This window comes from Diceros bicornis, chromosome 14 (assembly GCF_020826845.1).
Source record: "Diceros bicornis minor isolate mBicDic1 chromosome 14, mDicBic1.mat.cur, whole genome shotgun sequence".
NCBI lineage: Eukaryota > Metazoa > Chordata > Mammalia > Perissodactyla > Rhinocerotidae > Diceros > Diceros bicornis.
In genome coordinates, this window is record NC_080753.1 from 10,450,861 (window position 1) to 10,466,974 (window position 16,114).

Below are 16,114 nucleotides of genomic sequence, written 5' to 3' on the forward strand. Positions count from 1 at the left end.
AGGCAAGAGAGTCAATTCTTAGTCTCAAGTGGATGCTCACTGAATTTAAGCTCATCTATTGTCTTTTATCACATAGGGAAAAAAGCAAAAGCAAGGAGCCTGTATGGACAGACTTAACCACTCTGTCCTTAGAGATTGTGTACAAAAGGGCAGCTATAACTAAAGATTTTTTATCTTACATTTTAGTTTCTGGGCCTGAAACCTAAGTCTCTCAGGCGTCTTATGCACGTTGCATTTCTTTCTTGAAAACATTTTATACAGAGGAGGGGCCGCCTGTGACAGGTGAGGAAGGTATGCATGGGTTTTCTTCAAGCTGCCCGCTCTCCCATGTTATTAACTTTTGCTTGAAATCTCTCTAATAGCTGGAATCTAGCTAATACCTTTGCTGTAACCACTTTAGTAGATCCCACGGTCAGGGCCCTGCAAAACCAGGATATGGCACAGGCCGCTGGGCTTCGTATTGAGACCTGCAAGATGAGGCCAGAGGCTCTGCAAACTACCACTTGCCTTACCCATCCAGAACTACCAGAGCCTGGAGGGCAGCTTACGCTGGGTCATTAGTTCTCAAGGGCTCATCTTACCAGAAGAGTGAACCCAGCTGACTGAGAGAGGCCCTTCTATCAGAAGCTTAAATGGAATAAAATCAAGTTGAATAAGACCTGCCCCTACCTTTGAGGAGCTCTCTTTCTCTTTCCTTTTTCTTACAGTGAGCTATGATCAGATAAGAATTTGTCATTCATTGAAGTTGGTGTTGATACTTCCTTTCTCCTCTTCTTTGACTATACCTGCATTTTCCTGAGAGTTTCTATTTCTTGTGTGTAGAATCAGAGGGTAGATTGGGTTTGTTATTATTTATTTGTTTTTTCTGGCTCTATATATAAGATTTTAGTAAAGCGATTGGGGGAATGGAGCAAGGTAACAGGAAAACTTTTGTGTGCTGGGATCTGTTCCCTGTAGAGATTAAAGATTTAGTTTGTCAGCATTTGCTGTTATTGCTTATTTATTTTGATTTTAGTTTAATTTTTGCATAGGTAAAACATTCATATGATTACAAAATTAAAACATATAAGAATATATCAGTGAGAATTCTTTATTCCATTTTTGTTCCTCATTTAAAAAATTCTTTTTTGCTGAAGAAGATTAGCCCTGAGCTAATATCCGTGTCAGTCTTCCTCTACTTTATACGTCGTTCACTGCCACAGCATGGCTGACAAGTGATGTAGGTCCGTGCCTGGGATCCCAACCCGCGAACCCGGGCTGCCGAAGCGGAGCGCACCGAACTTAACCATTATGCCACGGGGCCCATCCCTGTTCCTCCTTTTTAAGGAAATCTCCTATATAATTACTATTCTTAGTTTCTTGTGAAGCCTTTATTTATTTTTCTATATACAAAGAAATAAAAATATATTTTGTTTTTCTCCTTTTTTATATGGATAGTAATGTACTATATAGACTTTTGCCTCTTCTTTTACTCACTTAATATATCTTGGGGAGCTTTCCATAGAAAGCACTGTACTTCTTTTTAGCTGCATAGTATTCCATTGGATGCGTGAATATAATTTAGTTAACATTCCCCTGTTAATGACATTTGATAATTTTCTAATTTTTTATTATTATAAACAGTGCTTTTTGCACGTGTGCAAATGTTATCTGTAGGATGAACTCCCAGAAGGAGAATTATGGAGTCAAAAGTTTATATATTTCAGTTTTGATAAATATTATCATATGGCCCTCCATCATGGTCTGTTTTAGTTATTGAGGCTTCATAATATGTTATAGACTTCTCTTATTGGGATACTCTTTTGCTTGGCTATTCTTTTTTTTTCTTTCATATGAATATTAGAAGCAGGCTGTATAATTCTAAGAAAAAATTAGTATTTTTATTGAGACCATGTTAAATGTGAATTTTGTTAAAGGAGAATTGAATCTTCATGATTTTGAGTTTTCCTATCTAATAATTGATATGCTTTTCTATTAGTTCAGCTGTTCTTTTGTGGGAGAGTCTTTCTCATGTAGTTCTTCCACTTTTCTTGTTAAGATTATTTCTAGTATTTTGTCTTTTTGGTTGCAATTAAAAGTGGATCTTTTTTCCCCATTATATCTTCTGTTTGTAGTTTCTATACATGAAAACTATTGGTTTCATTATCTTACTCTTGTAATCTGCTAACTTAATTATTTTACTGTTTGTAGTACTTTTCAGTGGAATCTCTTAGGTTTTCCAAGTATACAAACACATCATCTGCGAGTAGAGATTATTGTACATCCTCCTTTCCAACTTTTATATTTCTTATTTATTTCACTTGTGTGTTTGTATTGGCTAGGACATCCAGTAAGATGTTAAATAATAGTAATAGGAGTAGGTATCCTTTTCCTGTTCCTGACTTTACTGGGAATGTCTCTGTGTTTCCCTGTTAAGCATAAGCTGGGTTTTGGGGTGAGATAAATACATTTGGTTATGTTTCAGAAGTATCCATCTGTACTGGTCATTTACCCTTGGTCTCTCAGCTTCGCCTTCCCCTCATATTGTATACTCTCTGGTGTCGGAGCTGGGACTCTGCAGACTGCATTTCCCAGATGCCTTTGACAGCTGCTTCCCATTGGGATCTGTCAATAGGGGGCACTAGAGGGAGTCTGGAAGGTGAGAGCAGGGAGAAGCACTTCCTGTTTCTTGCTGTTCCTGTCAGAGGTGCCCAACTAGAGGTATCGCACCTCAGTCTCCAGCTTTTTCTCTGGACTCCCAGAACCAACACCATTACTTCCCCTCATAGGCACCAGCAGCAGCCAGGCAGTGCCCGCTCCTCAGAGGTATGAGCCCCAATTCAGAGGCACGTCCCTCCTCTGAGCTCCTGAAGAACTAACAGCCCTTGAGCAATGTACCCATCTCACAGGTCTGAGCTCCAGCTTTGTGGGGTCTCTCCTTTGAGCCCCCACATTCTTATAACCTAATCTCTTCGCTTTTGCAGCCCCCACCCCCCGCCCAGTTCAATAGATGGTAGGTACTTCCTGCATTTATTATCTCTAGGTTACTTCAGTGCCCCCTTTTTGCTGTTCCAGTCCTCCAACCCCCGTTTCACCAATTCCTTTTATTAAATCCCCTCTGTTGAAATAGCTGATGAGCTTTCTGCTTTCCTGAAAGCACCCAGTCTGATGACTCATCTATTCCTATTTTATCGAATGCTTTTATCAAGATTGTTCCCTGAATTTTTTTCCCCAGTGCTTTTTTGGTGCCAGTGGGGGTGATTATGTGGTTTTTCTCTTTAGACATATGAGATATAATAATGGATTTTCTAACACTGGACTCTTCTTGAATTTCTATAATAAATCCCTCTTCATCTATGTTGTATTCTTTTAATGGGCTGCTGACTCTGCTTGCTGATGTTTTCGTTAGGATTTTTGCATTAATATTTATACATGAGATTGGTCTGAAGTTTTCTCTTTTTGAGTAATCTGTATCAGGTTTTTGTTTCAATGATGTATTTGCTTGATAAAGATTTTGGGTTTCCTCTGTTTTTTTCCTAAGCTCTGGAACAGATCAAATAGCATTTAACATTAACCTTTTCAGATTTCTGTTGTTGTTTTATCTTGTTCTTATTTCCTAAGGTTTGGTGGCATTCCTTTATGAGATTCTCTGGGACTGGTGCTAGTTTGGTATCATATAATGGGAGATCTGTTTCATTAAATGAATCCAGAATGACTAACACAAAAAATCATGGTGGATGCTGCATTGACTGGGCTAGTTGAGAAAAGTTTATGTGGGTACCTGGGCTGGTCCAAACCAAACTGTGAAATAGGCAGTGTGTCTCTGGTGCCCTTTTAATCCCATAATTATTGTACTTGTGTCTCAAAGTAATTCTTTTACCTGATGTCTTTTCCATCCTATTCTGATGCCAGTCCCTGCTGAGGTTACCTGCTACTAACTGATACAGTTTGTGAGATATGACCCTGCACAGACTATTTGCATTTTAATAGCAAAATCATGAATATGGTCATGACAGAATCTTGGGTCCGGGTCCTTTACATTTTGTGTTCCCTCTGTCTTCTTGTTCAAGTTCCCCGAGTACACTTATGTCTGAGGTGAGGCGTAAGTGTGCCAGATTGAGGAGAGTTTACCCTCTCATTGACTTGGTTAAACAGATTTCATAAGCTTTCCATTCAGGAACCTTAGAGAGTCTCCAGCCTTCTTTAAAAAAAAAAAATCAAGGTCACCACCTGACTGCCTTGGAGTGAGTAAAGGAAAAGATGGAATAGCACCTCCTTCAAGATTGTGATCTCACCTCTAGCCTCCTAGCTCACCATTTATTTTCAAGGCCGCATCCTCCTTTCAGACCAGCAGGCCTTTCCTTGCCTTGACCCTGTTAAGTCCTCACTCATTTTTGAAGCTGTGACCCTGGCTTCTCTCACAGTGGTCCTCCCCACCCCCCATGAGCTGACCACCTCCTCAGTTGTCCCATAATGTCTCCGGAGCATACCACCTCCATTGCATTACTTGCTTTTAAGTCTGTGCCCCTCACTGGACTGGTTGCTCCTGAGGGTATGTTCTGTGTCTCTTTGTTTTTGTTTCCAGCACTTAGTACAGTGCTGCACATGTAGTAGCCTCCAAAAATATTGGTTGAATTATTGAATAAATGAAACCTAAGTAAAAGTGGAGAAAAAGAAAGATAAATAGCAAATGGATAAGTGGGCTCAGAAGTGACTTCAGTACCACGTGCCAAACGCTAAAAGGTGGGTTTTTAATAATCCACTTGCACTGTATGAAAGTAAACATAATGTTTTTGTTTAGAGTGAATTTAATTTATATTTGGTTCATGTTTACATTGCAGATGCTTTTCTGGCAGCACACTTTCTAAATATGCTTACTCAGATATTTATCAGAATAAGTGAGAAAGACAGTTTTAAAGGCTATGAAAGTCTGAAATCCTCTGATAGCTTTATAACAATTCACCTTTTGTATCAGGAAATTTGTGTTTATCTTTCTTGCATCAGGAAATTTTGTCCTGCTTCGGGAAATGATGATAGTAGAGACAAGGGAATCAAAGGGCATAATATGGAAGCTAAAAATAGCTCTGCTGGGAGATGAGATGACCCGAAAGCAGAGGATTAAATTGAGGGGTTTGAGGGAAATAAAAGCTCTTCCCATGATGCCTCCACCTGGAGAGTATAAATATAAATAGAGCATGGGATTATGTTTAGCCTGAATGTTTTCCCATCTTGCGCTGCTGGAAAAATTTTAATTGGCAATCTGTGCGTGGATGGCAAAGGGAGGATTTAGAATTCTTTGGACCCACGTTAGCCACCGAAATTATTCAGGAATATAAAAGCACTGTTATCCTTATCCACTATGTTACCTGCCCAAAGTACATCCGAATGTATTTATTATGTATTCTTTATTCTGTAATCTCTAGGTAGATGTTTTATGTTCTAGTTTTCTCATTCTTATCGATGTATTAAATTAGGTTTAGTCACGTTGAATTGTGTAGGGATAGTTTTGGAGAAGATTTACATATATATCTGTGCTTATTATTGAATTGCATTAATAGCTAAAATTAATCTTTTTAAAGAGTTTAGTATTACCCCAAAGTGAGGAAAAATTGTTTGATGGTGACAGTATAAATTTGCTGATTTTATAACCTTACTTCAGAAGTGTTATTCCTTTTGGTAAGACAATTTGGTTTTATCAACTGTGATATAAGAAGGTGAATTCTTACCTGTAAATGAATATGAGTGTCTTCATTTCTGTCCCACAGAGCTCCTTTCTGTCTTCCTTTGTGGGGTGGGGAATGTGGGTGCAGGATAGAAACTGAGGGGCATAGGTTCTCCAGCTGGAGTATCCCTCCCAGGGACATGCTCCTCCTCTCCCGAGGGTACACAATTGGAGACCACTGTGGCCTCCTTTCCTTGAAATAAATGCCCACCGGATCCCGGTAAAGTTCTAGCAGTATAGTGTTTAGCTAATGCTCCAAAACTCTGGAGGTGGTGACGGGGGAGGGCCCAGGCTCTGTCAAGGGCCAAGCCAGGCCTCATGGCCCCAGCCTTTAGATCTCTTTTATCCTTTAACTCTTCTGTTTTCTCTTGGTCTCTCTACATCCTAAGCAGAGGAGTTTTCTTTACTTGTTTCTCTGCCCCAAACTTTGTTACCCCCTCCTCCTATTCCCCAACCCCGCAGCATCAGGGATCCTGTGAAGGTCGGCCCCTGTCTCCTTTTCTGCTATCTCTGAGAGGGGTAGGGTGGACTCTGATGCGTGACTGCTGGCTTTGCCAGTCTCTGCAGAGTCTAGATGAGAAAGTTACACTCTCCCTATTTAATGCTATTTGGACTGTATATTTTTTGTGACCTGTTGGCCCAGCATTACTATGCTAAGAAAGCTTTTTAAATAAGCCAACCAGGAAGGTACCCCAATCACTTATCCTTGATCCCTGTGAAAACAAAGTGGACACAAATATAATATTAGCCAATTCAACCAAAGTTTAGCATGAAATGGAATGTCATGGTCCCCCTTCTCCTATCTCATAAAATTAAAGAAATACTTCTTTTTTTTTAAAGCAAGTATTTGTACTTTGGATTTTTCTTTAAACTCAAATGGCCACATATAGAACTTGATAGCCCCCTTGATATGTTTCCTACAATGCTCATGGAAATGTAGTTTTCACTCTTACGTTGGTGGGGTTCTGACCACAGAAGGGGTAAACAGAATCAAGTCCATTTCCATCGTGCAAGTACATAGCCTCTCCTTTTAGCCTACTTTGACTTTTCTTTTACTATGAATGAGAAGTTATTTAGGAACGTTTTAGGGTACATAAGATATAGTGAAATGAGAGACCTTTCCTGCACCATGGAGGTAGCTCAGACTTCTGATGATTAAATTAAAATAAGCAACATATATGTTTGAAAACTAGAAAGGATGACTGTACATTTTCAGTGCTAAAAGTCTGGCTCTCTAGATATGTTTAATTTATTGCCTTCGTCAAATATCCTCCACCATGAAAGAATATTAGTAGAAACCTAAGATGACCGAAGGTGAGAAGAAACAATATAAATTGTGTCAGCAAGACACCATCCTCTCAGATTTTCTTGTTTTAAGCATATTAAGAATGTCCTCAGGCCATCCTTGAACACAGAAAAACTGGAATTGTGTGTGTATATGTACACATATATATAAACATATAAATATTAAAAAATATATAAAATCCATCTCCATCCAGTGGTAGTCTGGAGCTGGCTCCTATCAGCTGAGGAGAGCCACCTGTATGCATCTCTTTCCAGTTCTGCGTTCAGTGACATAATGGCCGTGATGGGAATATTTACACTATGGAAATGGGCAAACACTATATCACAGCCCGCCCCCCGCCCAGAGAGCCAGTTTATAAGCACCCTGCTGTTCCGTCTAGTCTAGGAAGAAAATCAAAGACTCCCAAATAAGCACTTACTATTTACAAGAATGTTTATTGGAAAACAGGACTGTAACAATAAGCCAGTTAATGTTTCTGTCAAATGTTTATTGAGGGGCCGGCCTGTGGCTTAGCGGTTAAGTGTGTGCTCCGATACTGGCGGCCTGGGTTCGGATCCGGGCACCCACCAACGCACCACTTGTCTGGCCATGCTGAGGCAGTGTCCCACATACAGCAACTAGAGAGATGTGCAACTATGGCGTACAACTATCTACTGGGGCCTTGGGGAGAAAAGGGGATAAAAAAGGAGGATTGGCAATAGATGTTAGCTCAAGGCCGTTCTTCCTCAGCAAGAAGAGGAGGATTGGCATGGATGTTAGCTCAGGGCTGATCTTCCTTTCCAAAAAAAAACGAAAGAAAAAAAAGGTTTATTGAATTTTGTATATTTATTTGTATCCATTTATCTTACCCAAGTCAATTATTTCTTACATTTTTTAATTGATTGCTTAGATTTTTCTAGATATTAAGTCACATTTGTAAATAACTGACTTTTTTCCTAATACTTATACTACTTATTTTTTCTGTCCTAATCTGTTAGCTGTAGCCTCCTAAAATTTTTTAAATAATTGTGATAGTGAGTACTCTTGGTTTGAGTTTACTTTAAGGTGATGCCTTTAATATTTCACATTTATCATGATGTTTGCTGTTGAGTCCTGATAGTCTTTTTAAAATTTACGAAGTTTCCTTATGTTTTACTCAGTTTTTTAGTCAATAATTACTCTTGAATTTAATTGAATTTTTGATGCACCTATTGATATAATTATTTTTCCTGTCACGTTAACTGTAATAAATTATGGTGATGGGTTCCTTTTGTTGAATCAGCCTCTAATTATTGGAATAAACTTTATTTAGTCTTGGAATATTATTTTAGCTCACTGCTATGGTTTTGGTGAGATTTTATTTAGGATCTTTTTATTTATATTCATATGTTAGATTGGTCTATGGTTGTTTTTTCTTTTGAATTTATCAAGTTTTGTTTTTAGGCTGTGTTAGCATTTTGAAATCAATTGAGAAATTTTTCATCTTTTTCTAGTCCTTGGAATAATTTGAATAATATAATAATTATCTATTGTAAGGTTAGATAGAACTTGATGATACATGCATAGCTTTTTTAAAAATAAAGTATATGCTCCTGGGAATGGGAGTGCTAACTGAATCAGTGCTGTTGGGATGTGTTTCCTGCCACTATAAATTGATAGTCATTCTCCTGTTCTCTTCAGATTCTGTGGAATAAAGCATTTCTCTAGCCTTTCTTCGAGCTGTGGTTCATCAGACTGTTGGTCAGTCCTTCTATGAAGATAGCCATCAAGTTGCAGTTAGTTTCAGATCTTTGTCCTCTGTTTCTCCGATCGTTTCTTTGAAGTTGTCTTGAGCCATTGTAAAACTTACCTTTTGTCACTCAGTGTATCCTGCTTCCTTTGTTTCTCTTTGGCTTACAGGTCTGGAACTATCACTGGCACAGGTTTTTATCAGTAATTGTGGGTCAAAACCTTTAGCCAGAGCACAGAAAACTGACAAGCCAGGTTGGACTAATCATTATATGTTGCAGCATATGCTCTATATGCACCAAAATGCTCTTTGACGAGGGGAGTTGGTGCTAAAGTCACTGGTACTTATTAGCTTCGAGCATATTTATTGCCTGGGAGCTATGCTGGCATATAGCATATGGGAAAACACAGAAATTTTAATTGCTAATGGCAGTAGGAACTTATATATATATTTTTAAAGGGATATATATATATAATATATAATAATATTATAATTAGTAATAAATAATTTCCTTAAATACATACAAATATATCCCTTTATATGCGTAAAAAGATATATATGTGTATGTATATGTATGTATTTAAGGAAATTATTTCAGAAACAAACCGTAGTGTAATAATTCAGTGCTGTGTGGGTGGCATTAAATTGGGGGCTATTTGTGTAAAAGTCGTTGTGCCTAGAACCTTTTTTCATTTAGAGCTTTCTTCTCTCTTCTTTAGTCTCTCTATGATTGTTGGTCCATTTAGGTTTTTTGTCCTCTTTTATATGTTAAAGGTGAATAATAATGAAATGATGAAAGTCCGTTTCTGCCAGTAGTGCTCATGGTTTTGATTGTATACCCCACTGGTAAAATATGAGCATGGACACTTGATCTATAGTATTTATTTATAAATTACGTACATATACCCCTAAATTAATGTTTTACGTATAACAAATTTCACTCTGAGAAAAATATAGTTAAACATGCTTAATTTCTAAAAAAATCTTTGCTTAACACTGTGTGATTTAGTAATTCAAGTGTCAATTATTTTAAACTCAATTTATTTTGATATTTGGTTTTAGCCATTGTTATAGTTGAAAAAGATAACTTAAAAAAATATATTCAAATGGAAAAAGTGCATTGATAACTGCTTTTGCTAATCGTGACATTCATTTTTCAATTTCATCCATTGATTATGCAAAATTATTTTAAAATAAAATTTACTAGTAAGTTTTCATTTTTGCTGATATCAACTGGTTTTCTTAGGCACTAATCTGAAGGAATTAATTTTTATATTTTTAGCAAATGGTTCCACAACTCACTGAAAATCTTCATTTGGGTGGTTTTTAAACAGATTAAAGAGCTCTATTTTCAGAGTTTAAAAATCTATAAAATTAGAGCTTTTCTAGATAATGAACTTACATGGTTTTTAGGGGAACAAAATCATGTGTTAGTAGAAATATATTCAAAGACCCATTTTTAAAACACTCTATTGCACAGATTTAAAAGAGCAGTTACTTTCTTATTCATTGCTCAAACATCACCTTTATCTGTTTGATTTGTTTGAAAATGTATGCTACTGATGGCCTCTTGTCATCACTGAAAGTTAGCAATTTTGGAATTCTTGCCTTTCTGTAATATACAACAGCATAATTTACTTTTAAATTTGACAACTCTTTTAAGTGCCTTTAAAGGTAATCAATAAAACTCTGTGGTACAAAACTTTTTACACTCCCTTTTATAGTAAAGACTATGAATTTTCCCTCAAAATTTATTGTTCCCTTATTTATTTATTTATTTTTTGTGAGGAAGATCAGCCCTGAGCTAACATCCATGCTAATCCTCCTCTTTTTGCTGAGGAAGACCAGCTCTGAGCTAACATCTATTGCCAATCCTCCTCCTTTTTTTTTTTTTTCCCTAAAGCCCCAGTAGATAGTTGTATGTCATAGTTGCACATCCTTCTAGTTGCTGTATGTGGGACGTGGCCTCAGCATGGCTGGAGAAGTGGTGTGTAGGTGCGCGCCCGGGATCCAAACCTGGGCTGCCAGTAGCAGAGCATGTGCACTCAACCGCTAAGCCACAGGCCGGCCCTGTTTCCTTATTTTTGTAATATAAATACCCTAGTTATAACTGGGCATATGGCAAACTAGCTAGAGTCTCTGTTTCTCAGCCCGCTTTGCAGTTAAGTTCTGGCCAATTGGAAGTGATGTATACATGTTCTAGGTCAAGTCCTTAGAAGGTCGCTGCTTGTCTCCCATAGTCCCTTTCTTTCTTCACATGCCGGGAAAGGAATTGTGGTGGTGGTGAGCCAGTTTCAACTATGGTGGACAAGAAATACCTGAGGGGAAGGCAGAGCAGTGATGGAGTAGGATCCTGGGTCCTTGGATGACCTGATGGATCAGAGCCACCTATCAACCATGAACTAGCCGCAAGAAAAATGCATTTCTATCTTGTTTGAATCACCATATTTTTGGATTTATTTGTTATAGTAGTTGGCCTGTATTTTACTATACTTTTCATCTCATTATAGTGCAGTATAAAGAGTATATTTCTATCGGTTTTATAAAAGTTTTCATGTGTTTATATATCATTATAAAAATAACCACATTGATTAAAGTAGAACAGAGCAGAGTGTTCACATATGTATCCAAGTATATGTGGAGGTTTATTAAATGATAAAAATGGCATTTTAAATCAATAGAGATGGATCAATAGTTGTTGAAGCTGGGTAATGGGAACTTAGAGTTCTTTATCCTCTTTTACCTTCTTTAAATTTTGAAATTTTCTGTAGCAATAAAATAAACACATATTAAAAAATGAAAAATGAATAAAATAAACTTTTTGGAGAAAGAATAGATAGTTCAGTGGAGGATGTTAGGGTGGAAATAAAATTTGTCTATACCTTACACTATAGTCAAAAATTAATTTCAGATGGATTAAAAATATGCTTGTAATTAATTCCAGATGGATTGTAAATATACCTTTAAAGGACTTAAGGAATATAAGAAGATATAGGGGAACATTTTATAATCTTGCAGTTGGGAGAAGCTTTTTGGAAAAAACAAAATTTAGAAATTCTGAAGGAAAATATTGTCAATTTTGAATAAAATAATTGTAAACTTCTGTACAATAAACTTAAAATACAGGTTGCAATCTAGGCAAGTGTTTATAGCACAGAATTGTTTTCATAGTATATAAAAAGCTTTCACAAAATCAATATGACAAATACATATAACTTGTAGGAAAATGAGCAAAGGATGTGAACAGACAATTCAAAGAAGAAAACAAAAAAATGGCTTATAAAAATATGAAAAGATTTCCAACCTTACTAATAAAAAGTGCAAATTAACACTAGTTTTTTGGCCATCAGACTGGCAACAAATAAAAAGATTGATACTATCCAGTGTTGATGGGGATAGGATTAAACAGGCATTTTCATAGCATTGCTAGAAATGTAATTTGGTTCAACAATGTGATTTGTTTTCGAGACAAATTTGCTAATATCTTTAGAAAGTATTTTTCTATGGCCTGGCAATTCTACTTCTAAATAAAGATTTAGTTAAAGATACATATATGTCTTGTTTATTGCACTGTTTATAATAGGAAAAAATTGAAATATCCTAAATTTTAATCAGTAGGAGAGTAGCTAACTAAAGTATGGCACACCTATATACTAGAAGATTATTCAGTTGTTAAAGAGAATGTACATCTGAAATGCTATTTATATTGTTGTTACATAAAAAGAGCAAAGTGCAAAACAATATGTATAGCAAGGTCCCATATTTATGTATCTATAAATGTCTGTATAAGCATAGGAAAAAATCAGGATGATATTTACTAACTATACAGTTATTACTCTGGAGGGATGTGTTTGGAGGGACAGGGACATTCATTTATTTATATCGTTCACAAAGAGTGTGTTCTACTCTTTTTGGTGGGTTTAAGTTTCTAATTTGTTATTTTTGGAAATTTTTAGACAAATAGATCTTTAAAAAAGAAAATCAAAACAAAAACGTATTGAGAGTCGACTTTGTGCCATATATGAGTAGGAAGAATGAAGGATACAAAGGAAAAAGAAGCATGTCTCTGCCCTCATTTCCACGAATACATTGTAGATAAGTCAAACTGTGATAAATGTTGTAAGAAAGCCGCTTTGAAATACACCACTTAAATCAATCTACTGGGAAAAGTCAACAGGATCATATGATCTAGGTTGAAAAGTTCATAGCTCTCGCCCAAATAAAGCAAAAGAGAGGGTAACAAACTCTCTTTAAAACTTTAAGCTACTATTCAATAATGTCATCTTAGGAAAAAGAGTGAGTACAAGGAGACTTCTAATGCAGAGATTTTGCTGATGTCCATGTGATGTACGTCCAAGAGAGAGCAGAAATGAACAGTAAAAGATGCCATAACTACCACCTCCAAAATGGACAAGCCACAAACATTTCTCACAAACCTCTGATGAACTGTCTTGGTCCTGTAAGCTCTCTCTGCTCCTTTTTCCCTCTCTCTTTACTTAGTATAAATTATCAGAAGATTTTAGGTCATGAAAACATTTTTTTTTCTCTTCGCTGATAAGTATGTCTTCAGAGTAAGCAGATTTTGAAAGAGAATGTGCTGCCAGAAGAGCATTTAAGACTTGAACACAGGGCTGGCCCTGTGGCTTAGCGGTTAAGTGCGCGCGTTCCGCTACTGGCGGCCCGGGTTCGGATCCCGGGCGCGCACCGACGCACCGCTTCTCTGGCCATGCTGAGGCCGCGTCCCACATGCAGCAACTAGAAGGATGTGCAACTATGACATACAACTATCTACTGGGGCTTTGGGGGAAAAATAAATAAATAAAATAAAATAAAAAAAAAAAGACTTGAACACAGACCAAATACAGATTCATTTAGTTTCTTCAGGGGGAGATGTTCAGCCTTCAGACCGTGGGCAGGAGTGGTCAGTCCTTCCTGCTCTGTGCATCCTCAGTGGGGGCTGTCGATGTTTCTGAGACGTTTCTGATCAGAGCAGTGTGTGCTGACAGCCTCTGCCCGTCATCTTTTTAGTCTTGCTTCACAGGCATTGGCCTGGGGCTCGATAGTGGGTTTGGCAAGCGTCCATCCCCAACTCCTGGCCTGGGGTCTCCGTAAATGACTACCCTGCCTTCCTGTTTCAGTGCTGTAGCTCACCTTTGGGACTTGAAATCCTGCCCTGAACTCCGGCCCAAAAGTCTGAATAGCTTTTGTTAACTTTTTACGTTGGCAAGGGTGATGTTCAAAATATTTAACAACCAGTAGAAAGTAGGCACTGACAAATCAGAACAGGTGCCAACTGAGGGGCCAATGCCTTTTAGTTGCTAGATCCTGGGGAGAGTTCAGGAGTTCAGAGTGGGAGGACACTCAGGGGTCTTGGGGCCTCTACCCCTCGGGGCTGCCCAGGTCCTGCTCTGCCTGAACTAATCACCTGGTGCCCTAACGCTCCTGCACGCCTGGCTTTGAGTATTTGATGCCTGAAGTCTCTCGTGGCTGTGCCGACCCACTGGCTCTTGCCTGGACACACTCAGGACCCTTAGCCGGCCTGGCTTGCTACTTGCCCCCATCATCTGTCTGCCACCCCTATCTGTCTTGTGGCTTAGTGGGCCTGAGTCCTGATAAAGTTGACCTCAATTTAGGAATTTCTCATGGAAACAGTAACTTATTGGAATTAAGGTAGACCTTAAGACTAAGCTGTTAGTTGAGAATAGCTTGTCGGGGATGCTATTGATACGGCTGTAGTTGTAAAGTTAGTTTAACCACCCATTCTTCCTTTGTTTAGAGTGTTGGCTGTTCAATTTGCATATATGTTTAGGTCTTTATTTTGTGCTCTTGGTCTTAGTCCCTTGTCCTCTCCTGTGTCTTGAGTTGTTTCTGATGCACTGTCGGATAAATTGACTTTAGTCTCTGAAAGACTGATTTGTAATGGTCTTGAAAGGCACTTAAGGATGCCCTTGAAAAAGACTTAGTGACCACGTGTTAGGACTTTGCTGTGACTTGCTGCAGATTAGCAGAAGTCGTTTTTTCCCCTTTCTTATTTTCCTCTTGTTTTCTGTCTTTCTCTCCTTCCCATCTTCACCCCTCCCACCCTCCCATTTTCTCCAGCACTCAAGAGGCTGCATGGCCTCAGCTGTCTCCCTTGCCTTTCCTCCTGCATTCTTTCTGTGGCCCCTTTTTTCTCTTCACACCCCTCTCTGCTGCCTTCTCTCTCATGACTGGTCTTTGTGGCCTTTGCTTAGAGTGACTGTTTACCACTGCAGAAATCTTGCTGTTTGGCTTCTCAGCATTTGCGATTGGGAAGTTGTAAACACCCCTTAAAACATGCTTCCTTATTTTATATTTCCTAGCTGCTTATCTTGAAAAGGATATTGTCTCTGACACATTCATATTTTAGACTATGACACTTTTTTTTTCTGTAGACCTGGTCGCTACTCATATTGTCTGTGAGTGGGTATCTCAGAAAAGAGCTGCATGCAGACGGATTGTGCTCACATTTACAGCATCGTCTGTAGACCCTTTGGTCTGTAATTATGAGGCTGGGTTAGGATTTGCTGGTTGCTCTGCTATTTATGGAGCCTGTCAGTGCGCATGACTGTCTGCCAGGGGCTGAGAGCCTCATTGCCGACAGGCGCGCGCTCTGGCTGCCGTGAGAGCAGATTGTACTGACGGCTGCTCCCGTTTCTCAGGCGGCCTCCCTCTCTTGCCCTCCTTAGCTCTGAGTGGAGCCTCCGCTTCGCTCTACAACTGTCTGCTTCCCAGACGGCTGCTGCTTCTCTATCCTGATGCTGCCTGTTTTCGATGTCTGTTCTGCCCACTGTTTTGCTGTTACTCTCGTTTTCTGTACTGATGGACTTGATGTCTCCTAGAAGCTCTTTATTGCTGATTCTTTCCTGTCATTGAATGTTAGATATGGCTCGTAAATTATTAATGGCTTGGTTTAGGAAATCAGACTTCGTGTTTGGTGCAGGTCAGTCTCCCAGGGAAATGGACTTTGAGATGGAGATTGTGTGCGGGAGATTGACTGGGGAGTGCCCTCAGGAATGACACTTAAAGGGAGAGAGGGAAGCAGGATTGGCAGAGGGAGAAGCTGAATTGTGATGCATATGCAACCGAGGCCTCAGCTAACCCCAGAGACGTTCTGGAGCTGAGAGGCCCTTCAGAGTTGTCCCTAATTGAGGCAAGCACGCCCCCTTTCCACTGACCTGATTGGCCCTGGGGAAGGGGTGTGACCCTGGGCCAGATAGCTAGCTCTCAGGCTGAGGGCAGTTCCCACATAGGGATTCAGCTAAAAGCCAGGAGCAGCCACCACTCCTAGCAGCTGGGAAAATGAGTGCCTGGCTCATGGAGGAGGCATTTGGGTGGGGCCCCAGAGCATCCACTAAAATGTTCTTGGTATAGTTTTGCA

At 38.8% G+C, this 16,114-nt stretch overlaps 1 protein-coding gene across 10 annotated transcripts in view; it reads left to right on the forward strand.

Annotated features, from left to right (window-relative positions):
* DST (dystonin) overlaps positions 1-16,114 on the forward strand; it is a 441,352-nt gene that overhangs the window by 22,915 nt on the left and 402,323 nt on the right. The window contains exon 1 of one of the 10 annotated variants that reach the window (XM_058554111.1): positions 2,640-2,805. The exons of the other annotated variants lie outside the window; for them this stretch is intronic. The gene's annotated coding sequence lies outside the window, so the exon portion shown is untranslated. Of the gene's footprint in view, positions 1-2,639; positions 2,806-16,114 lie in introns of those variants that run through there. 10 annotated transcript variants of the gene reach the window in all.